The sequence below is a fragment of the Lemur catta genome, chromosome 4 (assembly GCF_020740605.2).
Source record: "Lemur catta isolate mLemCat1 chromosome 4, mLemCat1.pri, whole genome shotgun sequence".
In the NCBI taxonomy this organism is placed as follows: Eukaryota; Metazoa; Chordata; class Mammalia; order Primates; family Lemuridae; genus Lemur; species Lemur catta.
Genome location: NC_059131.1, coordinates 58,063,521 through 58,090,505, shown reverse-complemented (window position 1 = coordinate 58,090,505; position 26,985 = coordinate 58,063,521).

Here is a 26,985-nt window from a genome sequence, read left to right as displayed (position 1 = left end):
CTTAGTTCATCTATTTTCATATTTTCAACTACGCATCAAAACTTATGGGACTTAGCCAAATGCTACAGTGCTCCCATTATTCGAGAAAAGAAAAGGGGGAAAAGATTAACTCATTAAATTTCAGGCTCATTGCTTCTCTCACAGCACACAACACATTAATTAAACTTTATCTCAAAAAGAGCTAACAGAGATAAGATTAGGGAACTACTGGCTTTTTGAAACAACTTTGAAAAACTAATGAGGAATGGAGGACCCCAAATCCAAATTCCCTTCAGCTCTGGGCAAATCAAAGTCATATGATCAGCATAGAAAGAGCTCAGCCCAAACTAATACACCATCATCAAGGCCCCTTTGGGAAATAAAGGTTGGCCTTATATTCAGTTCAAACTGGTCTTATGGTTTTAGAGTCTGTTTTGATTTGGGTTCCTGCAGAAGCCAATCCTGAGGCAAGGATTTCCAAGCAAGTCATGTATTGGGAGGCAATCCCAGGAGGCACCATTAGGGCAATGGGAACATGAGTTGAGGAAGGAAAAAAACCAATGGAAGGAGTGTTATCAAGCAATTACCACTATCAGCAACTGCAGCTCGATTCTGCTTGGAGCTCTGGGGGCCAGTGTAGAGCACGTGCTTCCCAGTTGCCCCATCCCATGGTGAGGGAGCTGGGGCATTTATATATACATCAACTCCTGTCAGTTGCGTGAAGGCTGCTGGGGCACGTCAGGCCTGCACCTTGCATAGGAAAAGCCCACAGTTTAGGGAATGCACTCACTGGCAGTCAGAAGTCAGCCCAGTGTGCAGGAAGGGATATAGGTGAGGGGATAAGATAACAGTGGAGAGCGAGGCGATGGCAAGTGCCCTGGCAGCTGCCATAGGGGCATTGAATTTCCTTCCCTTCAACCAGCCATGAATACCTCAGCTAGGCTTGAGAGCAGTGCCTGGAGTTATTTATGTGCTAATTTGCCTTCTGAGAGACATCAAACTTTAAAAGGGATTTGTTTCTAGGGTTGCCCCATGACCTACTGCTATACTCTCATCGCCAGAGAAGCAACCTCTGGAAATGCAACAAAAAAGGAGCAAAGGGTGAGTCCATCCGTGGATGCTGTCCAGGGATGATAAAGCACATGGGGGCCAGTGATAAGGACGGTAAAGTGGGAGACACCAGAGGTCCCTGGGGGTGTTGCTAAATGGATTCAGACTTCAGGGCATTGAAATTGTCAGAGGAATAAAAAGGGCAGAGGGGACAAATTGTGCTTTCATGACAATTTTATTGTCTTCATAATTGCTTCGCTCTTCGAGGAAGCCCTTGTGTTACAAGATCCTAAACCATAGTTAAGAAAAATGTCCACTCTCCTTTGTCTAGTTCTGTCTACATGACCTTGAGTCAATTTCTTCACTGCTGAATAGAGAGAAATAAAAACTGCTTCACCCAGAGAGTAGTTGTAACAACTGATTAAATGTAGGGAAAGCCTCTTGATTAATAATTGCTTGCTTATAAAAGTAAATAGTTCTCACAAGAATTTGCTCAGCTTAATTAGTGTGGCAATCTGTTCTCCCAAAGCAGAACACAAATGCCATATAAATAAAAGGGATTCGACCCTATTTTTCATTGCCAATTTCCAAACAGTGGAGAATAATAAAATCGAGGTTCCAGTCAGCTCTTTTACACTGATAAATTTACTCTCCAAAGTGATATTTTGAAAATTAAAATGTGTTTTCATCAATACCATGCCCTTTTAATAAATGTAGTTTTCTTTCATTCATTAGCTGAGTTTTATAAACTGTACAGTCACAGCACAATAGTCCCACACCACCAATAGTACTGGCCTTATTTTGCTGCACGGAACTCTGAGTAGATCTATCAAGAGGCTTTTCAACTGCAGAAAATATGTGACCTAGGTCATCGTCACCTGCCTGCTTTTTTGATGAATGACTTCCTCATCTAAAGCCCTCACATGCCAATTTGCAGTACTGCGTTCCTCTTCTTGTGGTGACAAACAGCTGTGTCCTCACAAAACTCCTTCCCTAATTTCAGCTTAAATTTAGAGCCCACAGGATCATTGTACCTGGCTCAGTTTCTGCACCACTCAGGTCTGTGCACATAACTTGTCATAGCAAAATACAAAATACCACAGACTGGATGGCTTAAACAACAGATACTTATTTTTTCACAGATCTGGAAGCTAGAAGTCCATGATTCAAGTGCTAGCAAATTCGGTTTCTGGTACAGGTGCCCTTCCCAGCTTGTAGTCAGCCACCTTCTCACTGTGTCTTCACATGGCCTTTCCTCTGGTGTCCCCTCTTCTTCTAAGGACCCTATACCTTCTCATAAGAGCCCTACTGAATCAGGGCCCTACTCTTATGACCTTGTTTCACCTTAACTACCCCCTTACAGGCTCAATGTCCAAACACAGTCACAGTGGGTGTTAGGGCTTCAACATACGAACTTGGGGGGATGCCATTCAGTCCATGACAGGCACACACTTCCAGGGTCGAAAGCTGGAGCATGTCATTTCCTGGAAACTTTAACACAAGCTGTGATTTCCTGTCTTTCAAGCTCTCCAGTGCCCTCACTCTCACTGCATCTGCTCCCTGACTTCCCCAGATTCTTCCATTTCTCTTATCTTCACCTCCTCGGCTCCTTACTCTTCTCGCTCTTTCCCTCACTTACCTTGGACCCGTAACTGATGCTCCATGAGCCCCTGGCACAGACATTTCAGGACACCTACTGCATCACCACTTCTGGGCATCCCCAAGAAACGTGTGTTTGAGAATCCTCAGGCCGACTGCATGGCCACATCCCGTCTCCCCAAGTGTTGAAGTGATGCCCAACAAGATGTCACCTATTTCCGAAGGAGGCCTTCTAGGACACACAGAGATGTGTAGCAATCCAGGAGTCCCCTGGGCGCCACCTATAGTCCATCCCTCCATTCTCTGCCAGGACCGCAGCACAAGAAAACAAGCCGAGGAGAGAACTGGCCCTCACCATCTCATGGTGGCCAGTGAACAGAACCGGCTCTCTAGTTCCCAACACTTGTTAATTGTCCTGTTGCTGGGCAAATTTTGAACCACACTAAATGTTTATCTGCCCTCATCACCCATCCCGTTCATCCTCAATCAGCTTCTCTTAGCCTCGTTTTCCTCATATGTAAAAATTCAAAAAGAGACACCATTTAGGAGTCAAAGAGAAATTGGATTAGACAATATATATAAAATAATATCTAGCCCAGTAGCTGAAGCCTAATAGCCCCTTAATGAATGTTAGTTCTTGCCCTGTTTCTTAACCATTTACATTTTATGTGTTTATTTTATATATTATAAGGAATATATAGTAACATTACATTGGGAGGGTATAAAAAGAAAAAATCACCAGTAATTCCATCACCTTAACACAGCTATTTCCCATATATATTTCTTGATTACAATGGTATATATTTTTAGGGCACTGCAGTCAAGAGGGTGCACATAATTTTACATCATTAAGTTCCTATGTTGCTATCATCTCTATAATTAAAATTTTCCCTACTTCATAATATTTCATCAAGGGAATGTAGTATGGTTTAATTAATCATCCTTCTATCATTGAGTAGTTAAGTTGGTTCAAATGTTTTCCTATTATAGAATGGGGCTGTAATAAACTATTTTGTGTTTATTACTTTTTTCCCTTATTTGGGGTTATTTCCACCTGACTTATTCCCAGAAATGGAATCTCTGTGTCAAAAACTATAAATATTTTTAGAGTTCCTGGTGCATTCAGCCGAGTTGCCTACCAGAGCATCTCCAGCAGTGTCCACTGCCACCAGGAGTGACTGAGTGGGAACAGTGGCATTTTTAAAAGGACATTTGTTATTCTCCAGTGCTCCCTGTTTGGTCATCTAATGAATTTAAAACCAGGAGTGGCCCACTCCCTAGGGCTGCTTGCCCTGAAGGGAAGGCAGTGAGCATATAGCTTTATTTTCATGTAGTATTTTCTCTGAAATAATTACTCTCCAGAGATACTAAGCTCTTGCCTCTCTTTATTGCTGAAGCCTCCTTTTCCATGCCCGTCCTGAATTCTCATTATATCCAGGCACTGGCTCTCTCGTCAATCACATAAACACGACAGACGTTATGATAGGCATTATATCAACCGTACTGATGCTCTGGTTACTCATAACACAGGCCCACTTTTGCTGGGCTGAAGTCCAGAGGAAGACAGACATCAGGGGGAGCAGGTGGACAAGGCCGCATCCCTCGATGACACCTTTGGGGTATCCCCAGAGTCTAGGAACAGGTCCTTAACTTTGCAGGTCCCAAAAGTCAGTTTTGCCTGATCTCCAGCCTACGGGAAGGCCATGGCAAAGGTTGATTTGCTCAACCCAAATGCAGGCAAAGTGGTGACTTTTTGTTTAACGACTAGAGCATGGAGATAATGTACCAATTTGAGCAACTGTGTTCCAAAAAGAATCTGAGCAGGGGGAGCAGTTCATAGCTGGTCAGCCAATCTGAAGAAAGAGAAATAGTTCCCCATCTGGTAACCGGGTAAGATGGAGAAACAAGGGAGCTAAAGACTGAGGAGTAGAAACACGAGTAGGTGGAGAAAGGAGGGTAACCTGAGGAGTCTGCATGAGGGGAGGGAATGCTGAGGCGGTGTGGACACCGTTGCTGAGGGTACAGGGACGTGGTGGAACTGGAATGTCAGGGAGAAGGATGTTCAGGCTGGAGACCTAGAGGGAATTTGTGGCAGCAGCAGCCTCCCCCTAGGGCCCAGGTGGCTACACCCTCTGGCAGGTTGTCAGAGGTGGATGTGGATGTGCAGGGTTTGGACCGGAGTCCCACTGAGATTCAAACCACACGTGCAGTTTGAAAACTTAGGGGAACATGGAGGCCAAAGAGCTCCAGCTGCAGCTGGTATGAGTGGGGAGGTGCAGGGCAGGATGTGAAACTGGGGAAGTATGACCCCTTCTAGAACCATCACACCCCCAACACAGGGCTGTGAAAACAAAGGGAGTGTGACCATGCCATTTTAGTAAACTGTTGTTCCAGAAGAGTTCTGGAATATCCATAAATACAGCCATCCCTTGGTTGCCTGAGCCTGGCCTGAACTCGGAGGCAGAGGTCCAAGCAGACAGTGTCCTGAGAGTGTCAGAAGAGGAGCACCACACTCAGTGGCCTGAGGGGCCACACTCTCGTTGGGACCCAGGCTGAGCACATAGGTGCCAGTCTCACTGACCAGCACACAGAACCACCCACTCTGGTCTTAGACAGGCACCTCCTAAAGCCCCCTGGGAGGCCCAGAACCTCCTTGGTTGGTTCTGAGGTCCTTCCTTGTCCATCAAGGTCCTCAATTGTGTAGTTATAAACAGAAGGTTTCTGAGGAATTTCCCAGAGACAAGTTGCTTCTCTGTCTCTTTCTAGGATAGAGCATCTGCCTGTTGGTTCAGCCTGCCTGAAACTCAGCAGATGGCTCACGGTTCCCAGCTGGTGAGCACTCCAGTGGGAATTGGGCAGAGAAAGCTAATCAACTGGGAAGAGGCGGTTGGTGTTTAAGTAGGATAATTTGCTTTGAAGCACCCAAGTCACCCATAATGCAATCATTCCCCTCCTCGTGGTGAAAGTCAAAACAACAGAGATTTTCTCAGCTACTCTCAGTCCTCGGGGGCTTCTTTCTGAAATGGGAGGGGTTCAGCATGGCTGTTTGTAAGGTGGATTTTCTTTATTTTAGGAAATTCTGAGGTTGTGGTGAGGGCATATCTGTCCACTGAAGGATTTATTCATTAGACATCTCCACCACATCCCAGATGCTGTGATAGTATATCAGTTCAAGTGCATTTGGCTAGAAGTAACAAAATCCCTGGCTAATGGTGGCTTAAATGATGAAGACATTTAATTATTTCACAGAACCAGAAGTCTGGACCTAGGCAGTGCCAAGGTTGCTGCAGCAGCTCAACCATGGTGGCAGGAACATGGGATCTTCCCATGTCTCCCCTCTGCTACCCATGGTGAGTCAGCCACGTCTCCATGCATGGGTTCCCAGTGTCTTCCACAGCCCTAAGCATCAGACATTATATGCGACAATCCCCTAAGGAGGGAGGAAAGGGTTAGAGGCAAAGGAAATTTTCACTGGCATGGATTTCTCTTTTCACTAAGGGGGTAGATCTTTCCAGAAGACCAGAACTAGATCCAATCGCCATCTGTACACCAGTGACTGGCACAGGAGAACAGGAGTACCTCGTTGGCTTAGACAGTTGTGGGTGATCCCTTGGAGATGGACACAGAACTGAGGTTCAATCATGAAGGAAGAGGTAGACGTAGCTGGTGGGAAGCTACCCCCACTGTTTGCCACAGCCAGGCATGAGAGACAGAGTCATGAACAAGATAGACTCTCTGCCCTCACAGAGCTTGCAGTTCAGTAAGGGAGACAGGCAAAGAACAACCACTAGTCTATGATCTCAAACTGCACTGATCCCTGTGAATGAAAAGCTGGGTTTTATGAGACAAACTTCATTGAGACTAGAAGGTAAAGTAACCTCCATCACCCACTGCAATGATATTTCATTGTGTGGCAGCAGGGTGGGTTCCCAAGCCACTTGCTTCACACCAAGTCCTCCAGTTTGAATCTGCTGTGGCTGACAGAATAATGCCCCTCCCCACAAGATGTCCTTGCCCTAGTGCCTAAAACCTGTGAAATGTTACCTTACATTGCAAAAGGGACTCTGCAGATTTGATGAAGTTAAGGATGTGGGGATGGGGAGATTATCCCGCATTGTCCAGGTGGGTGCAATATAATTACGAGGGTCCTCATAAGAGGAAGGCAGAGGGTCAAACGGAGAGAAGATGTTATTATATGATAGAAGCAGAGGTCAGAGTGATGCTGCTCCAAGCCAAGGAATGTGGGCAGTGTCTAGAAGCTGCAAAAGGCAAGCAACAGACTCTCCCTTAGGGCTTCCGGAAGGAATGCAGTTCTGCTGACACTTTGATTTTAGCACGACAAGACACATTTCAGACTTGCAATTTACAGAACTGTAAGATAATAAATTGGTATCGTTTTAAGCTAGTGAGTCTGTGGTAATTTGTTACAGCAGCAGTTGGAAGCAGGGTTACACCCAGTAAGCGCCATTTCAAACTCTTCACATGCATGTGCACCTGTACATGCCTGCAGACAAAGGCCAGAAGGAGCATGCTACCTGGGAACTTGGGGGAGGGAGGAATGTCAATTATTTTGAACAACTTCAAAAGTAGGTGACAAAAAATGTATTGCTGCAATATTTTTAGAATCCTTGCTCTTCCTCCCTCTAAAGAGACATAAAGGGAGGCTTAGTGCTTTCCAAGTACTCTCTAAAATATGACCTGAGGAGTCGGTTATATTGGGGTTCTCTCTAAGCTGAACTTCCCACATGCTCACCATCAGCTATATATAAAGAGAACATGACTTAAGATCGTGTGTTTCCTCTTAGAGAAACACAGAAACAGCTAACAATATTTTCCAGCAGTTCTCGAGAGCTGCTGCAGTGCTGGACATAATCTGTCTCCGGAGGAGGATTCTGATGTGCGGCTCACCTGTGACTCACTAATGCAAGTCCATCTTGAGCCCTCCCAGGAGAGCAGACGTGAAGATCAAGAGAGGCTGAGAAGGTCTTTGTAGGACTCAGTAAAAAAAAAGTCAATGAGAAAAAGGCATCCAACCACCATCATTTGGGGGAGAGAAACTATTACTATAATGTGCACCTAAAAGAAGGTAAAATAAGCTAAAAGAGAACATTTAAATAAAAAGAAAAATCTCCTAATATGAAGAAGTACAAAAATCCCAATGAGCAAACACTCCCATAAAGAGCCCAGAAGATCATTTTATGGAACTTAAAGGCCAGCAAAAGCCTTTTATCTCCTCTCCATCCCTTCCTCCTGCAGACGCTGCCTGGGCATGGGCTCCCAGCACCTCTTGCTAGATACGGAAATAGCTTCATCACCTGTCTTTCTCCTGCATCACTTTCCAGTCCATTGTCCACACTGCTGCCAGAGTGGATTTTAAAAACATGAATCTTATCAAATCACTTCCCTGCTAAAAACAATTTGCTGACTCCCACCATCAGGTACCTGAAGGAAATGTATTTTTTACATGGCAAAGATATCCCAGTATGAGCTGGTCCATCTCTCCCCACACACTGCGCCTTACCTTCAGCCTGCAGGTCCACCATGTTGAGCCAGCTGGGCACACCATGCTGTTCTAGGACTCTATACGTGCCCTTCCACCTGTCGGGAATGCCCTTGCATCCACCCCACCCTAAGTCCACCTAGCAAACTCTAACTCACTCTTTGAGACCAAATATAAGCATCTCTTGCTCAGTGGTCTTCTCAGCCCATTGGGAGTTGGTCTTCTCTGGATGTCAGTGCCCACCTCTAGGGTTGCTGTCACCATTCTGCACTACTGGTGTTTTTCATATAGCTGCCTTCTAAACCAGACTCCTGAAGAAAAGACCCTGGCTTATTCATTATATCCCTGGCAACTCACACAGGCAGGTACTCAAATATTTATTGAAAACGTATCAATTAGAGGTTGTGTTTAGCTACTTATAACAGTGACACAAACATAAATTTGTGGGTACTATTTTTCCTCACATACTAAGTCTGGAGGCTGGAAGTCCAAGGCTGCTGCATTCACTCCATGGTGGCATCAATGCCCCAGACACTGTCTATCTTTCTGCTTCTCTTCCCTGAGCTTGAGCATCTCAGGTTCACCCTAAGTCTGCTCTGCATTCCAGCAATAAGAAGGATGTGGCAAGGATAAAAGGAACTCTGCTTACATCATGAAAGCAAAACTTTCTAAAATATCCTCACCAACTTCTAAGTATATCTCATTGGGCAGATCTGTGTCATGTGGCCACTCTTAGCAGCAAGGAAAACTGAGAACCGTAGTTTCTTTGCTGGGTACATTGACATTCTGAACAAAATCAGCATTTTCTTAGAAAGACATAGAGAATGAATACTGGGTATGCAATGAGCACAGAATGTGTGCGTGGGAGCGTGTGTGAGAAATGGAGGCCTAACAAGGCACTTAAGGCAGAAATACCTCCATAAAAGGTATACTCAGAGATAAAGCTTCCAAAGGTGAAGGTGCCCAGTCCATGAACAAGTACAGAGAACACTTACTGTAGTGGTTCTCCTCCTAATTGTGGAGCTTTTAAAAAATGTAGATGCTCAGGCCCAACCCTCGTACCACAGAATCAAAATATTAAAGGTTGGGAATCTAAAATGTAGGTCCACCACTTATAGCTGTGTACAAGTGACACAACTGCATGGCATGGCCCTGCAGACTTGTGAGGCTTTTGAAAACTCTACAAGCTTTTCTACCGCACAGCCATGGTTCAACTTCTGCCTTAGACTCTTCTCCTTTGATTTAAGCTATAAAGTTAAACCTCAGATGAGAAGATGGGCATATAGTGCAGTGGGTAAGCGTGCAGGCCCTAGAGTCAGACTGTTCGGATGCATCCCCTAACTAGAAGTGTAATCTTAAATAGGTTAGTTGACATCTCTGTGTATCATTTTCTCATCCTCGAATGAGAAAATAGTATCTCATAGGGTTAATAACAGGATCAAGTAGATGATACCTATATAGTATAGAATTAGGATTATGATCTGGCACATAGTAAGAATTCAATAGAGGTTCGGTACTGGTATCTGTACCTAACAGATACAGATCTGGTACCCTAGATCTCTGAGCAAAGGGTGAAGAGATTTTATTCAATAGGTTTGTTGAAGATGCCTTTTATCAGGCTGAAAAAGTTCCTTTCTATTTCTAGTTCACTGAGAATCTTTATAACAAATGGGTGTTGAATTGTGTCAAATGCTTTCTCTGTATCTACTGAGATGATCATTTGATTTTTCTCTCTTGTTCTGTTATTGTGACTATTTTATTGATATTTTTTAATGTTAAACCAAATTTGCATTCCCGGAATTAAACCCCACTTGGTCATGTTATTTTATACATTTTTTAGTGTTGTTTGCATTTGATTCGCTAATTGTCAAAAATTTTTATGGCTGTGTTTAGAAGGATATTGATTTGTAGCTTTCTTTTCTTGTAATAGCTGTCTGATTTTTATATCAGAGTAATGCTGGCCTCACAAAATAAGTTGGAAAAAATCCCCTCCTCCTCTAATTTCTGAGAGAGTTTATACATACACAGTTGGTATTCTTTCTTCCTTAAATGTTTGCTAGAAATCACCAATAAAACCATTTGGGTGTGGAGTTTTTGTGGGAATGTTTGTAACTATACATCCAATGTATTGATATATGTAGGGCTAGTAATTTTATTCCATTGGAAACAAAAGTCTCAGCAACTATGAAGATAAGCCACAGTCCTTCCTTTACTATGCCTTATAGCAAAATCTCACAGTCAAGAAAAGACCTCTGGCCAAGGCTTGCCCCATGGAAGAACAAGGCAGACTGCACTACCACTAGCTAGGACACAGGACATCAGCTTAGATTCCAGCTGAGCTAAAGCAAGACTTCTGTCAGGTGTGGGCCCGAATGCAGCTTCCCTACCAGCTTGCTTCATGTGGTGGAAAGAAAAACCAGGATGCTAAAATTAGGTCCACTTGGGCCCCAACAGACACCACAAGTGAGATTGAGCACACTGAATATTGCATGACTCTAGGCAGCCTTGCTTGCATTAGAGATATCATAGTTTGCATATTCGTTACAACAGATTTACAGCAGATGTCAGGGAAGGTTCTCCAGGAAGGTGAGCTGGCCACAACTGATTAGTGAAGACTATGGCGACTTTAAAGAGGATCCTGTGGCTGAGACAGCAGACAGATCCAACCAATTCATTCATTCAGTGGTCCAACAAATATGTGTCAGATAACTGTTCTAGGAGCTGTTGTTTTCTTACTGTACATTGTTGGGAAAATCATTTTATCTCAAGGTAAACACAGATATATATTACCAAGTCAATAGCACAACTGATGTAAACTATTAAGATACAACAAAAAGCCTTCAAAATTGTTATGCTCCTCTAGTCCCAGTCGTAGGCCTCCAGGCCCCCTAGGGGTACACAGCCTTTCTCTGTTTTGTGAGGTCCTTTACCCTAAGAGAACAATTATCCATAACAATATCAAAAGTTTATGGAAGTCAACCACCAAATATAGTATATACATTTTTTCAATTATGCCATTTGCCAAAATTAAAAATACACTGGACCATAAAATAAATCCCAATTTCAAATGTTTGAAAATATACAGAATATATTTTCTAGCAACAGTGGAATTATTTTAGAAAAAAAAATTAATAAAAAAAGAATTAGAAAAATCCCAAATTAAGCAATATATTTCTGAAAAGAAAAAAAACTGCCAGGTCAAAGAAGAAATCACAATGGAAATTAGAAATTATTCTGAACTTAATGATAATTATGATATGACATATCAAAATTTTTAGGTTGCAACTAAAGTAGTACTTAGAGGAAAATGTAGAGTTTTAAGAACTTACATTAGGGAAAAAAAAACTGAAAATCAATTATCTAAGTATATATTTCAAAAATTAGAAAAAAAAACCCAGCAAATTAAAATATATTCAGAGCACTTACTGCCTAGTACATAATAAGTATCATGTAAGTGTTAGCTATTATTACCTAGCTTAGGGAGGAAAAAAATGGGTACATGGTACAACTTACCAGATTCCCTGTATTAGAATTTGGGCTTAATGCCCATATAGTAATAAAATAGCTTATCTAGCTATCTAGCTGTCTATTTATTTATTTATGGTACAAAATGAAGCAAACAGCAATGATTAAGGTGCACAGCTCTAAAGCTAAGCTGCCTGGGTTGGACCCAAGGATCTACCATTGACAAATATATGACTGTTTAAGTTCTCTATCGCAGCATTAAAAACTGTCCCAACACTAGCTTGCTTAAAATAACATTTTATTGTACAGAATTTTGTGGGTTGGGAATTTCGGCAGGGCTCAGCAAGTCTATGCTCAACCTGGTATTAACAGGGCTCAGGTAGCTGCAATCAGCTGTTGACAAGGCTGGTGGGTCAAGATGGCCTCATCACATGAGTAGGCCTTGGGGGTGCTGGCTGTGAGTTGGCACACATTGGTTCTTCCCCACGTGGTCCAGTTACTCATTCTCCAGGGTCCCTATTACCATATGGCCTGTCTCTAAACAGGATAGCTTGGAGTTTACATGGAGAGTGAGGGTACTAAGAGAGTAAAGACAGGATCTACAAGGTCTCTTAAGGGCTAGGCTTGAAAGTTACACCAACTCACTGTACTTGAATTCTATAGGTCAAAGCAAGTCACAGACCAGTCTAGTTCAAGGAGGAGGCAAATAGACTCTACCTTTTGATAGAAGAAGTAACAAAGTCACATTGAAAAAGTAGGATTGCTGCCAGCATCTTTGGAAATAATACACTACAGGGACCTTGAGCAATTTACTCAGACTCTCTGGGCCTCAGATCCTGAAAGGATAACCTTGTTAATAAAGTAGCTAACAGAGAAAAATAAACTATCAAACAGAAAGTAAGAGAAATAAACTCACAACACCTTTGAAGAAAACTGTCCCTTTAAAGAAAAAAACTCATAACACAACTGCCCTTTTGATTGATCAGCCACCTGGGACTCAACTCATTATCTTCAAGAATAAAATTGTTCTATTTGAGAGTTTTGTTTACACAGCCTTGAAGAGCGCTAAGCAGACAGCAGGGATGCGAACTCTCCACTCCAGCTCAGCCAGAACCAGATTCCAAGGACTCTGATAAAGCCAATCTCACAGAGAAAAGGAAAAAAAAAAATGGAAAAACAAACACAGCTGCTCCACAGCCGCTTCTGTTATCAGTCTTCATCAAGGGGAAAAACCCATTTTTACCCTTTAAAAACACTGAGCCACTTTCCTTTAGCTGCCAACCTCGCACTTCCATTTCTTCCTTCGTGAGCCATGGCCACTCCCTTCTCTCTCTCTCTCTCTTTCCAAGAAAGCAAAATAAACTCTTTACATCTTTATATTCCTAATCGTTGTGTGAGAAATCTTTCTTATCCCTCATACAAATTCGCATCCTAACAGTTCCACCATCTTTATGAGGAATAACAATGGTTCCAAGGTTAAGAGTGGTTGTGAAAAATAGATGAAAAAAAAATGTTAAGTATTTAGATGAGTCTAAGACAGTGATTCTCAAACTTGACGTGTATCAGAATCACCTGAAGGGCTTGTTAAAATGAGATTCCTAGGCCCCACCCCCTACAGTTTCTAACTGAGCAGATCTGGGATCAGGCCCCCAAATTTGCATTTTTAATAAATCCACAGGCCATGCTGATGCTGCTGTTCTTCTATCACACTTCAAATAGCACTGGTGTAACAATAATTGTTAGCTATTTTTATTTTAAAAGAAGGGGAGGGGAAGATTACAGGCAGCTTTGCTATTTAGATCCTGAAGGCACAAGGAAGTAAAATTTATTGTTTTTCTCCCCCCAGAAGGAGATAGTTTATATTTATAAAAAAAAAAAAAATGTTGCAAAGCAGCTTCAGAATAAGTGGTAGAGCCTTTAAATGCTGTGGTTCACTGAGGGACAGTCAACCTCCCTGAGGGAGTGGGTTTGGAGCTACACAGCAAAGGATGCATAGAAACAAGACAAGGAAAGGAGAGTGCCTTCCAGGTAGAGGAAATGCATGAATTGATGTTCATCAGTCACGGTCACCTTGAATGTTGTTTAATTTAATGGATTATTTTTTTTAAATCAGGCAATGTGGCAGAACTGTGTAGGAATAGAAGAATATTCATTTCTACCCAATCCCCAGGCCTCAACAGCCCCATTTTTCTCATCTAGAATCAGGATGCCAAGCTTTGTCAGTTCTACAATATCACCAGCAGACTGAGCACTCCAAGTTGTCATGGTAACAGAATACCTTCATCCCTCTTGTTTTTCCTCACAAACTATTCAAAAGAATGAAATACCATGACACTAGGATCTCTCTCATTTTTCAGCTGAATTTCTCTGAAAATTGCATGCTCTTGAGAGCAAATTGGAAGTTCTCAGAGTTGGGCCCTCTTTGGTGGGAAACCCTTGTCAGAAATTCAGCTCTTTGTGTTCTGAAGCAACACATAACCTTTCAGCTCTGGGAGAATTTGACTTTTGCACCCTGGGTCCCCTGTTCCGTGTGACTTTGAACATATCTGTGTTTTCTCAGTGAGAGGGAAGCATGTGCAGTTTTATCACCAAGTTTATTCCAGCCCTATGCCACATCACCCTGTTTTTTTTTAGTAACCCTCTCCCTTAACTATTAATAACTACTTGACCTTTTGAGTTGTTTGCCAGAAATGGTGGATTTTCTGCAAGACAAAGGAGTTGAGAATCAGAAGATCCTTGGCAGACTTCCAGATGCAAAGACACACCATCCCCCACAACCTGCCCCAATGCACATAGCCCCTTGTTAGTTACACCATGACCTGTCCTGAGACATGTGACTCCTCCTTAAAAAGCCCATGATCTCTGTTAGTCAGTAAGATGGATTTAAGGCAGCTTCTCCCATTCTCATTCTCCTGACAAGACATCTTTTGTATTAAAAAACTCCTTTCTTCCTTGGCAATCCTCATTGTCTCAATAATTGGATCTTTGTGCAACAAACAACTGGACCTAAGCCAAAATCCCCTTGTGGTTTCATTAAAACCATTTACCCTACATCCTGATACTGTAAGGATTGCTAAGGGGTGTGGGGGGGGGGAGGGTTTAGAGTCAGTTCTCATGTTTTTATATCATCTATTTTAATTTAAGAGAATCCTCAAAGTTGTGTCATTTAGATCATCTATGCCAGTTGTTCTCACACTTGAGCCAGCATCAGAATCTCCTGGAAGGTTTGTTCAAACACAGACTGCTGGACCCTCCCCCAGCATTTCTGATTCAGCAAGTCTGCAATGGGGTCTGAGCATTTATATTTCTAAGAAGTTCCCAGAAGATGTTGATGCTGCTGGTCTGGGTACCCCACTGATGGTCACAGAGGCTAGTTAATAAGCTACGAATAATCAACAATTGCAAACTCCTGAAATGCAAATCTGATTCGCTGGTGAACAGCCAGAGCCAATAAAAGGCTTTCACGGTAACTGGAGAGAGAAGATATTGGCTCCACATCTACATTCCTGCTCCCTTCCCCTTCTCCCCATCAACCAAATAACTGGGTCACCTTAGATGAGTCATTAAAGTTCTCTAAGCCTCAATTTTATCTGAAAAAAAAAATAATATCACCTTACTTAGCCTTGTAAAGTTATTGTTCCAATTAAATATAAGACAAAGTGTGTGAGGCTTCTTAGTCAGTGGGAACTGCCATGCAAATATAAGGGTATTGCAGCCAAGACTAACGATGTTTATAACTGGTGAAGTGAAATTCTATTCATCCCAAGGGCACCTCAGAGATTACCTCCTCAGGGGTATGGGCCCTGATCCTCACAGACAGAAATGATCCTTTTCTCATCAGAGCTTCCACATTACTTGGTTTATACCTCTCTTCTGACAATTTTGTCAGATATAAAATATCATAAATTATATGCCTATGTCCCCCAAAGAGTCTGAGCTTCTTGAAGACAGGGTACATATCTTTTTTAACCTGTCCGTGTCCCATACCCCATCTTCATTCTTAGCACAGTGTTATGTATCTTTAGGCATTTTATAAATAATTGTTTGAATTAATGAACAAATGAATTAAAAAATTAAGATTATATATCCTTGACTTCCAGGTAAAATGATAACATATACACAGTGTCTACATTCTCCTAAATGACCTCACCATCCAAAAACATATATGTAATATATGCTATATATTAAATGTATCAGATATTTTTGTGTATATACATACACATATTTATATACACATGTATACACACACACACACACACACATCATAAAGAGTGAACTCAAGAAACTAAAAATGATGGGCCACTTGGCTAGCATGAGCTGGGCTTCTAGATCCAGCATGGCTTTCCCAGTTGCCATGGTTCAGGCACTTTCCTGGTAGACTCTGAAAGATAGAAGCAAGCTTGCTAGTGAGAAACTCCTATTCCCAGACTAGATGGTTGACCTCTACTCAAAGCAGTTCCCAAGACAGAACACAGATTGTAGAACTGAGGTCCTCTTGATAATATGGCTCCCAAAGCTGTGCTGTAGGCATTGACCTTGACCATGTAAGCCTCACTGGAGTCAGGGATACCAGGATTAGTGAGGATCTATATAATGTTTTCAGCCACCTTGGTTGCTAGAATTCTGCAGCTGCAGAACCCACCCATCCCCTTTCTTTCTTGAGGATGCTGGTTAGAGAACAGAGGGTAGAAAGTGAAGAACAAACACCAGTAATTTTCATGAAGCCCATCTGGGAATCACTGGACATCTTTGACTAACCAGGAAGCTCCCACACCTTGTCAGCATCTTGGTGGCAGAGAGGGAAAGCCTGATGAGGCCTGTCATGAGCGAGTGTAGATGACCTACCATGGGTCTTGGCCTGAAGCTCAGAAGGAAGCATCCACTCAGCTGCACCTCAAGCCTAGCATACTGCACCTAGCCTAGATCAACTGCACAGTCCTAAACATAATCAGGGTCACTCCTCTCTATACATGTATCTAAAAACATCTTCCCCTAGGCAGGTTGTTTATCTGCAATCCTTGGCATGGGGTACAGAGGGTAGATTCTGATGGGAAACTTTGACAATTCTGGCTATAGAAGTTTGAGATGAAGTAGAAGAGGCAGGTCCTTCAGATGGCCTAGCCACAGACCTCCAGCCAGAGGAAGCCATGGATGGACCAAGGAGTGGGGGACCAAGGGCCACAGCAGCAGGAAACAGACCGCACCTGCTGCTTGCTCATCCTTCTTGCCCACAACCCTGTGCAGGGATGGTCTCCAAGGCACCCCCTCCTGCAGGGTATGGAGTATCCATATGCATAAATCTCCTGTGAATGTGGTTTTTATGAGACTGTCTATGATTTTCTGGCCCACAAAGCAAAAACCCAGCCATGGACTTGATGGATCTCTGGGGCTCTAACCTGAGCACCCAGATTCCTTCCTCCCTCTCACCCCAACTTCTGTCCTCTTGAATGTCAATGTAGAGCAGAAAATATTTAAACAGAACTTTCAAATCCAATTTACATTTTTAAAAAATATTTTAATCAACCCAGGTTTTTGTCATCTGAAGTTGAACACCGCTTTATTGTTGTGTAAAATATTCCCAGAAATACATTTCCTCGTTTAAAATACCACAGGAAATAAAAAACATAGGAGGACTTTCATTTGTAACTGTCAGTCAACCCTTCCAAGTCCAGCAAGATAAATGGGCTACAGAGAATTTTCTTTGTTTATGTTCTGTACCCTCAGCATCTGCTCACCTAAAATAATTCTTGCTTTGTGCTTGTAAACTGGTTATCCTTTAAGGGCATTTCTGGTGATATTCAGAATAAAAATCCCTATAAGAGTCTCCCGGTCCCCCACCCCAAATTTCTTGACTAAAGCCTTTATTGACATTTAAAATCACCCTCAGTACCAGGATTCTTAACACTTGTCTAACTTTGGTGGGTGTGCTCACTGTAATAGACATTCTTCTCATCAGATTCATTACTCTCCCTCATGCCTTACTTAAGGAAATGGCCAACAGGATGCACAAAGATTTGTGGCTTTTCAGAGCCTTGATTTTTTTTTTTTATTCTATCAAGTGATTTTGAAATGGTTTCTTCAAACCAGCTGGAAAGCCAACTATTTCTGAAGGTGACGCAGACAAAAAACGACAACAGGGAAGCCATGAGAAGGAAGCTCATTCAATCCAAGGCATGTTTTGACCAGCTACACCTTTACTTGACCCACAAGAAATAATGAAAGAATCTAAAAAGCAAGAAAGGATGGATAAAAATGAGTGACATTTATTATTGGTCTTCCAACAATAGGCCCATAGGACAGCACATGCTCAGAGGAGGGTAAATGGCTAAAATCTACCTAGTAAACACTGGAGGGACATCCTCCCCTTTTGTAGACAATACAATTTGAATTCAAAGGTCTTTTTGAGAATCCCTGTAATCTTGCTTCCTACCACCCCAATGCTACTCATTCCTTAAAGGTCTGAGAAAGCCAGCTTGTAATACTGATAGGGATAGAGGCTCAACAAGAAGGCTTCCCAAGAAAGATCCTGCCCTAGCAGCCTCTGGACCTGTCCCTGAAACTTGAGCTTACGGGAGGAACTCTCCTGGGTTATGGCTGTGCCAGCCTCAGGACAGGATTTTTTCCTCCCAGAGATTTGTCTTGACTTATCTCAGAATAAGAAAGGATGGTACCAAAGCTCCATGCCCACTTACTGAGAATCTGGGTTTAAGACCACAAATGGGTGTTTGCTAGTGTAGCATCACCCAAGTTTTCATTAAATCCCACGTTTCTTAGACTCTTCTGGCAAGATCTTCACAACTCAACCATCCTTGGGAATATACACATCTGTGCCCCTGGCTGTCCCATATCATTTTATCCCAGGCCAGGAAACCCTTGAGCCCACCAGGTTTAAGCAAATGCCAAGACATCAGAGCCAAAAGTAGTGATTGGTTTGCAACATTACTATGAGGGCTGGAGTCAGAATGAACCAGGAAGGTATGAACCAGGAACCATATATATGATTCAGAAATAGAAGATTCAGGCAAGAAACCAATGCCAGGACAAAAGATGGAACCTGGGGGGAGAAAAAGCCCCAAAACAGAGATAGGTAGTCTGGGTATTAAGAAGGGCATCAAAACGAGGAGCACAGGACAGCCACAGCACTGTGCCTGGGCTCCAGTCTGTCCGGGTGGTCAGCTGCTCACAGTGCCTCTGCTAAATCTGATGGCTACACTGTCCCTCGGCCATAACAGTTGATCACCTCCTGGACCCAATACACATAATCGATGAAGCCAGAAGCTACCTTTGGGCTTTTCTTTGCTCCCCCAATTCCACCACAGCCAGTTCTCTTTCTCATGACCCAACTTTGTCGATTCCCTTCAAGAGCGCACAGCACAAATCCCCAGCCCAGAACTAAATGATGTGGAAGACTCACCTCTCTGGAATATAGCTAAAAATCAAGTCAGAAAGTATGAGCACAAAGTATGAGGCCTCCAAACAAACAAAATAATGGTGTTAAAATTAACACACTCCGCTTATGGAACTAGCCTTCAATCCCTCCTTCAGAATTTATTGATCCTATTTTATACTCATAGTAACAAGTTTAATGATCCAGTTTATCCATCCAAAGCAAATAAGAAGCAAAATAGTAGAAGAGGAGACCAAAAGTTATGAAAAGCAGACATAGATCAACTCACAGAGCACAATTTGAGGCCATTTGAGTCTAACAGTGTTAGACTGTTCCACTTACTAACAGTAGCTTCTGGTAATTAAGGCACAAAATGATTAAACTATGTTCAGTTTTCTCTACTTACACCACAGATTTATAATCCATTATAATTCCAAGGTTACAGATACTCGCTTATGTGCTAAGCTATGTCTCTTATTCTGTTTTATTTTTGGTGTTTTATGTTAACCTTAAAGAAAGGAGAAAGAAACTACTTCCCTCTCTCAATAGCAGGAGGTAGAGGCCCTGACTTTGCATCTGAAGAACTCTTGTCCACAAGAGAGAAGGAAACTCCAAAGAAATCTCCTGGCCTCTACACCTTCTACTGTTACTGGCAGGGGTTGGGGGCTGGGGTTGCTGCTAACAGGGCCAAGCCTCACTTACAATCTCTCAGCACAGCCTACAGAGGTGGAGCCTGCGGAAGAACAAGGCATCTACTGTGTTGTTCTAGGCCACTGGACCTCACCCAAAAGGGAGAAAGAACACCATTCTAACATCTTGTTGCCTGTACATATACCCATGCATAAGCCAAAAAGAGTTCTGGAAGGATTAGGGATAAATTCTAGGGGGGGAACAGGAGGTCTGGGATGAGAGGAAAATTTACTTTTCATTATATACTCTTTTATTTTTTTTAACATCATGTATTACTTTTAAAACTAAACCAAAATCTAGTTAACACATTTTAAGATATGAGGGAGATTTATACACATCAAGATCAAAAGACCTCATTGATAGAATGGTAAGTAAAACACCAAACAGTTACAAAGTGTATTGGAAGAAATGATCTCATTTATGATAACAACCAAAGAGATAAAATGTAAGACATGGGCAAAATCTATAAGAAGTAAACTTTTAAATTCTACTGAGGGACATAAAAAAATAATTGAATAAATGGAAAAGGCATACCCTGTTCTTGAAAGACTCAATAATTTAAACATGTCAATTCTCCCTAAATTAAACTACAAATTTCATATGATCTCAATAAAAATGCCCAAAGATTGGGGAGGGAAGACTAGGCAAGCTGATTATAAAGTTCATATGAAAAAATAAAAATGAAAGATGGGCCAGAAAAACTCTCTTAATCCCACCATAGAGCAGAACACTTTGTAGTGTTCTGGTGATTAAAACCATTTGGGAGACTTCTGGGCAAAGACAATCATTGAAACACCACTAAAAGGACAGTGAAATAATAAACAACAGTGAAAAACAAAACTCCAAAGAGAATGGGAGAGGCAGAGGAAGCCATAAACTGGGCGTTTTATGGACTAGAGGAAGATAGATAGCTATGAGGAGGGAGGTTCCCCTGCAGATCCCAGAAAGCCACAGGACACAGAGGAACCATGTTCTGAGGGAGGCAGGAATGAGGAAAGGGGCTGGTAACCGGGCAGCTGGTTGGAAGTCTATTTACAGGGCAGGTAGAAATCCCTGGTCCCTTGCCCAACCCTGCCAAGGTAAATAACATCCCCTACTGCCCCACTAGATACCATTGATTTATTCTCTGGAGAAGCAAAAATTGAAAACTAAACTGATTTTCAACCTAGCATCTACCCTATACCCAGCCAAACTACTAAGCCAACATGAGGCTAGAGTAAAGAAATTTTCAGACATGTATGACTCCCAGAACACACTTTCCCAGGATGACAACCTTTCCTAGAAGCTACTGAAGAAGTGCCTCGCACACTTTCATGAGCACAGAATCACCTAAGGATTGTATGAGACTGTACATTCAGATTCAGCAGGTCTGAGATTCTGCCTTTCTAAAGATCTCAGATGACACTGACACTGCTGGTTCCTGGGCCATACTTTGAGCAGCAAGACACTACAGAAGCAGTTTTCAAAGTGTTGGCTGGGGCCCTCTGGGGGCCCCAAGATACTTTCAGAGAGAATGAAGTCTTCACTTCTCCAACTACTTATCTGTGTGAGACCATATTTGCTTCATGTACTTCAGCTAAAACAATGGCTCACGGCAGATCTGAGCATCCAGCTGTCTTCTAATAAGCCAGACATTAAAGAGATTTGCAAACATGTAAAACAATTTCTCTTGGTAATTTTTTGTTTTAAAAAATATCTTTGTTTTTCATAAAAAAGTTACTTATGTTAATGTGTAATGTGTTTTATTATTGTTATTTTGAAATTAATAAATATTTTAAAGATCTCCCAGCTCTAACTTCTCCGATGGTAAATATCAATAGAGATATCCACCTCAGCAAAAGTTCTTTGGGTCCTCAATAGTTTTCAAGAGTGTAAAAGGATCCTGAGACCAAAATGTTTGAGAACAGCTGTGCAAAACAGTATGCTACAGGAGGAAGATGAAGGATCTAGAAAATAGGAACTCCAACACCATAAAGGGGAGAGGGAAGCCTGTGCCAATGGCTGTGCTGGCTTACTCTTGCTGATGCAACAAATTACCACAAGCATAATGGCTTAACAACTCAAGTGCGTTACCTCAGTTTCTGGAGGTCAGAAGTCCAGACACAGCATGGCTTAGCTGATTCCTGCTTGCAGTGTCACAAGGCCAAAATCAAGATGTGGGCACGATACATTCCTTTCTGGGGGCGCTGGTGTAACAGTGGAAATCAGGCTTAGCATAACTAGCTCCATTTTGCTTCCGAGCCCCTGCAGTAATATCCTTTAGGTTAAAAGCTTCTGCTGAGTTCTGCATGTAGGCTAGAAGAAAGGTAACAACCATGCCTTTTCCAAAACTAACTCCCAGGGAGATAAGTATACACACAAGGAATAAAGCTATGTTACAGATTTTGGGGAACATCCTGACCTTCATCTTCCAAAGTTAATTGACCAAGAACAAAGAAGTTTTACAACCTCCTCGGACCCTCACTGACACCCAGGTGTCTGTGGTCCTTAGTTGCCTCTTGCAACGCCCACCCCACTTCCCCTTCCCGTAAGATAAAAAAGAGCCTAAAGTTCATACTAACTTAAGACAGTTCTTTGGTACATTAGTCTGCCATCTTCTCAGTTTGTTGGCTCTCAGAATAAAAGTCGCTTTCCTTGTCCCAACACCTTGCCTCTCCACTTATTGGCTGTCTGTTGGAGAGTGCTATTAACTCTAACTCTGTTTCACTGGGGATGAATCTGCTTCCAAGCCCACTCGGGTTGTTGGTGGAATTCAGTTCCATACGGTGGTAAGATAGAGGTCCCTGTCTCCTTGGAGTTGGTCTCCACTTCTAGAGTACACCCCAGTCATCGGCGTGGGCTCCCTTCCTCCATGGTTAAAGCCAGCAACAGCAGGCCAGGATTTCTCAGCTTCAAATCTCTCACCTCACCTCTACCTTGTGTTTCCTGCCACATCTCTATGAATTTCCTGCCTTCTTCTTCTGCTTTTAAGGGCTCCTGTGATTACATTGTACCCACCAGGATAATCTCCCTATTTTAAGGTCAGCTGATAAATAACCACTGTTAATACATCTGCCCAGTCCCCACAGCAGTGCCTAGTGTCTGACTGAAGAACCAGTGGATGGGAATCCTAGGGAACATCTTTAGAATTCCGCCTACCATAAGAGCAAAGGGAAACTTCCTGATAATAGCAGGTAGCCAGGTCTAGGGCCCAACCAATCCAGACTGGAGCAGTCTGACTGAGAATAATAAAATGAAAGGAACAGACAGAACATATGAAAAATATTACTGGTAGACATGGTACAGAGATGTTAAGAGTATTTAGATAAGCTTAGCCAGAAGTTCATTAAAAAGCTAGACAAATGAAGAAACAGTATGTTTATTACTCCAGAATAAATGAGGAATTTAAAAAGAAAGGAGAATTGATCATCATGAACACATTGGCTTGAAAGTGAACAGTCACAATATTGTAAACACTAACTATTGATTTAACAACAACAAAGATGTATCACTATGATGGGAAGGGATGTATCACTATGATGAGTAGAGGAACGGAAAATAGTGGAAGAGGGAAGGAAGTCAATTGATAAATCAAACAATGGCACAGCATAAGTACTGTTCAGAAATATGGAAGGCTCTGTAGAATACCATGGAGAAGAACCAGAATAGCTGAAGGTGCTTGCCTCAGAGGAGCAGGGCTGGGACGGGGGCGGGCAGTGTGTCCCTGCTCTGACACCTGTGAGCACTGTGCCCTGCACTCACTCCCACCATCCCCTTCCCCATCCACTCTGGGCCCTTCTCTGCTCTGCCAGGAGTCCAGGGAGGCTCACCTGACCTCACTGCTCCCCTGCCCCTGGCCCCTGGCTCCTGGCTGAATTCAGCCAATGAAAGGCACTGCAAAGGGTGGAGGACCGAGGGGCCATCTGCGTATTCCCTGTGCTGGGCAGGGCTGCCTTTCTCCTCCAAGCTCCAGCTCTCTCCAGGTTCTTGTCCCACGCCTCCTTCCCTTGTCCCTTCAGGCTTAGGAGTGGAATGAGGGCTTCTGCTGTTGTTCTCCCCTGGGAACCTCACCATCCCTATTGTGTCCTTTAATCCTGCCCATACCTCTAAAAATTGTGCCTTTGCTAAAAAAGTCTCTTTAATGGCCTGAGTGCCTCTGTTTCAGCCAGGACCCCTGACTGGCACAAATAAAACATTGTGCACAGAGCTCCAGGATCAGCTGGACAACTTAGAAAAACACACAGCAGGGAATTGGTATTCTTGAGGCATTTGTCACATTTGTCCAGAAAAGCACCGAGATTGACCTCAGCTATCCAAAGCAACACAGGCATCCCTGAAGAAATACCAACCTGAAAAGAACTCGAAGGAAGAAGAACGCCAGGTACACATGATGTAAAGCTTTCCTTCCCTGCCTGTGAACGAAATGAGAGGTCACACAGCATGAAGTTACCTTCTTTGCAAACCTGAACTTCTAGATAGATCACTGTGGAGTTATAGGCTATGTTCAAGAGCTGAAGCAGGAGAGGAAATCACACTTTCATTTCAATTTTCATTTTTCTGATCATTGATTCTGCCGCCTTTATTGTTCTCAGCCAGCATTTCCCACTGAGTGCTCTCACCTGTTGACCAACCTCTACCTAGGTCTTCACCGATTCTCCCATTCTCACTGTCCTCCTTCCTCCATCTCTTGTATTTTCTCAAAGATGTCAGAAATATGAGGATGATAATATTCATGCAGCTCATGGTCAAATTTCTTGAAGAATTAATGAGTAATGTGTTCTGTCCTCTGCATTGGTGACGTTTTTCGAGCTTGCTGGTGTGCCTTTTTCAATATCTACTTTTAAAAATGTGTATGTCAGCATCATTTTCATAAAACTGCTGTGCTCTGTCAGCCTTTCTGTGATCTCACTCAAAAATCTTTCACTTCATTCAAATTGCTTCCACCAGGTCTCTCCTGGCGGTCCTGCACATCGTGAAAGTATGAACCTCCAAGTCAGGGTTTGAGCCTCATGGAAGCATCTGAGGGTTGCACTAGTGAAGTGCACACAAACAGTCTTTCACATTTCTATGGAGAAGGCAAACCAGGGGTCAGTTGTGGTGACAAATCCAAAGGAAAGTTGTGGCTGTTCATAAAAATAAATAAGTTTCCCAAGCAGCAAAAGGAACTGATTGCTGCAATGAGCTCATGATTCCCAAACCCCACATCGGCTGCTTTTAAGTCTGAAGCGTCGGGTGTGACACCAAAGGATTTCCGCAATCTGCCACCTCAACAGAGAAGGAAAAAGCTACAAGAGACAGTGAGTGAAATAAATTCAAATGGAGAGGGACCGAAGAGATGGCATAACAAAAATGAAGAACATCTACCTAAAGAATTCTCAAATGGGAGACCCAACCAGTTTCAGTCACAAATTAACAATACAGACAAAAATACAGAAAAACCATGACTAGAGGCCCAGAAATTTGAAGTCTGGTTGGCTGAGGTTGAAGCGGCTCCCACCACCAAGTGAATGGGCCTGACAATGGAGCGGAAGGTACAAAACCCAAAGCCCCCAAAGGACTTTGCACAAAACTGGGAGGGCTCAGGTGGCAGGTACACAGAAGAGACAGTCGGGAGGGTGAGGTTAGGAGGGTGAGGCCATGAATTTTGGTAATGAATTTGATGACAAGGAATCCCTTCCTACCATGGGGACTTGGAAAGCCCTCTTACATGTTTGAAGGTCAGAATGAAGGAATCATTTCTGTAGTTGAGGTAGAGACATTGTATCTTGCAGAGGAAAACAAAGGTGATGGGTGAATCTGCATTTGGATAAATGAAGATGAAAACAGTTAAGTCACTCCTTTATTTGTCAAAATTGATTTGGACAAAAATGCCAAAGGTGTTAAGAGGTACATTATCACATTTAAAAAAAAAATGTGGAGTTATTTCTCCCCACAACAGTGACTTACAAGCAGTTCTTCCAAAGACTGGATGGGTGGATAGCATCATATTATAACACAAGCTTTCAGACAGTCACATGGTGCACTTTTAGGCATTGTACACCTGAATTTTCCTTGGCTAGTTTTGACTCTAATTGAGTTTCTCATGCTGAGATGAAGTTTTGCATGAAAAGCTCCCAACTGCTAATTTACAACTGTGTCATTCGAAATGGGATAAATATTTCTTCTTTTTCAGCAGCTATAAATAACAAAAAAGTTGGATTGTAGCTTCTAACCATTCTTTCTGAATCAAAAAGTATGGCATTGTAGGGGTGCAGAAGATTTCAGCTCTCTTATGTATAGTGTCTACCACAAATTGAGGTACATTAGAATATTTTGTAGTTTAATCAATTGAAATATGCTATTAATAGTTTATTAAATTTTAACATTATTCATTTAGAGGAAATCACAAACAAAATAAAAATCTCACCCTTTTTGAGTACAGAAATAAGTAAGTACTTATACTGGTTAAAAAAAGCTTTGTACAAACCCAAGTTATAGTCTAAAAAAAATTAATGGTCTGTTTTTTTAAAAAATGTCAAAATTACAGATAAAAAGTCTGAAGATCTGGTCAAGATTAAAGAAGACAAAAAAGACATAAAAACTCAATAAAAGGAGTGATCCTGGACTGCAACTGAACCAGAAAAAGAATTATTATGAAAATTACTATAAAGGACATTATTGAGACAATTGAAAAAATTTGAATAAGTTCCATAGATTAAATAATAGCATTGTAACAATGATAAACTTCCTGGTTTTAATCATTGTACTGAGGTTATGTAAGTGAATGTCCTTGATCTTAGGAAATAGTTACTGAAGTAGGAGCAAAAGGGCATCATGTCTGCAACTTACTCTGAAATGGTTCTGAATAAAAATTATATTGTTAATACAGTATATGTAATAAAGAGAGTGATACATTAAGCAAATGTGAATCTAGGTGATGGGAATTCTTTGTACAAGTCATGCAACTCAAATTTCAAATTGTTTCAAAATGTAAAGCTTCAAAAAACACATGTAGATTATTTTGATCAAAAAATTAAACAATTTGGTTCTTCCGTGGCTTGGGATTAAAAAGAAAAAAAAATTAAACAATTTGGTACTAGTATGTGAATAGACAGATCAGTGGAACAGAAAAGAGCATCTATAAATACATATATCCAAGCACATTTGGGACTTAATACATTAAAAGGGTGGCATTTCAAAACATTGTATCCTGAGGGTAGCAGTGGGGATGGATTACTTTTAAAATGGTGTATAGAAAACTGAGAAACTCAGAGAAGAAGTAACGTTGGATCCCTATGTCACTCTACAAGCCAAAATAAATCCCAGATGGATCCAAAATTTAAACATTAAAAGAAAA